The sequence below is a fragment of the Entamoeba histolytica genome, genomic scaffold (genome assembly GCF_000208925.1).
Source record: "Entamoeba histolytica HM-1:IMSS scf_1104750518417 genomic scaffold, whole genome shotgun sequence".
Lineage (NCBI taxonomy): Eukaryota > Evosea > Mastigamoebida > Endamoebidae > Entamoeba > Entamoeba histolytica.
Genome location: NW_001914975.1, coordinates 47,382 through 48,877, shown reverse-complemented (window position 1 = coordinate 48,877; position 1,496 = coordinate 47,382).

Genomic DNA, 1,496 nt, shown 5'->3' with positions numbered 1-1,496 from the left:
ATTTGCCATTGGTTGTATTGTTTTAATTAATATGCTAATTCTTAATAAAATGTCTTTGTATTTTTCAAAATTATAATACTCTTGTTTTATTTCTCTCCCACTTATATCTTTTCTTTGTTCACCATTTCCTTCTTTAGTAATGTCATTGTCTATTGTTGACATTTGTTTTTGTTGAATTTCATTAGATTTATGCCATTTTGTTTCTTTGATTTTTTTGGTTTCTTCATTCTCTTTGTTTATTTCATCATTTTGTATATTCTTTTGTATATTATCTTCATTGTCTCTAGTTCTTATGTTCTGATATACTTTTTCATATATTGGTTGTTGACTCATATTATTGTATTTTTTGAATTAATAAGTTAAATTTACAGTTAGTTTTTTATTTTTCGTTTTTCATTTTGTTCATTCTCTTAATAAATCACATTGTTTCTTTACCATTTAATGTTCGTTCTTTTAATTTATTTCTGTTGATAAAAAAACAATTAATCATATTGATTTATTAATGAAAATGAAGTATGTGTCAAATTGAGTCAAAAATAATATATACTACATTATTGTTCATTTTTTTTCTTTGATAATATTATATAAATAATATATATTCAATAAAAATGATTCTTTGTATTAATGAAAAGTGAATAAGTGATGTAGAATTTACACTGGTTTTGAAAATTTATTGTATTATAATGAAAATATGCCATATCAGAATGTGTCCCGTGCAAATTATGAAAATACAAAACAAGAATAGTTAAAGAAAAGTCTATTAGAAAATGGGAATTAAAACAACAACTACCAATTATCAAGAAGAGGATATCAAAATAAATGTGGCAACGTATATTAATTACAATGGGTATATTCCCCATTTGTTTCTATATAGAAATTCAATTACCTTATTTTTATATCATTATATATATTTGTTTATTCTGTAAATCTACCTGTCTCATATACTTCTTTTATACTAATATGTCTTAATAATTATTTCATTTCATCTTTTGTATTTTATTCATTATTTATGGTTAATTTAATTCTTTTATCATATTATCTTACCTTTCATTTTATTTTTGTTTTTGTTTTTTTTTGTTATTCATGCATTTATCAAGTAAATTAATTGGCAGGAAGTGGAATAATGAGAATGTTTGTGGTGATGAAGTGAAATAAAAATGTAAAGAGGAATGAAATAAATAAAATACTGACAAATTGATTACGTTTTTAATAAAAATAACAATCCATGAAGTGGGGGTTTAACTCATACATCTTTCGATATCCACACCTAATCATACACATCATACCAATTATTTTGTGCCTATTATTTAAACACTCCAATTTGATATTTTATTAGTTAATGTTTGATATAATCATTCAACTAATATGGTGCTATTATTAATTCATTTTAGGTGTATTTTCAATGAGAGAAATTGTTGTATATTTTATTTACAAAGTCCAAGTTTTAAATAGAAAATGAAATAGATTCAATAAAAGAATGTTAAGTATAAGAAATA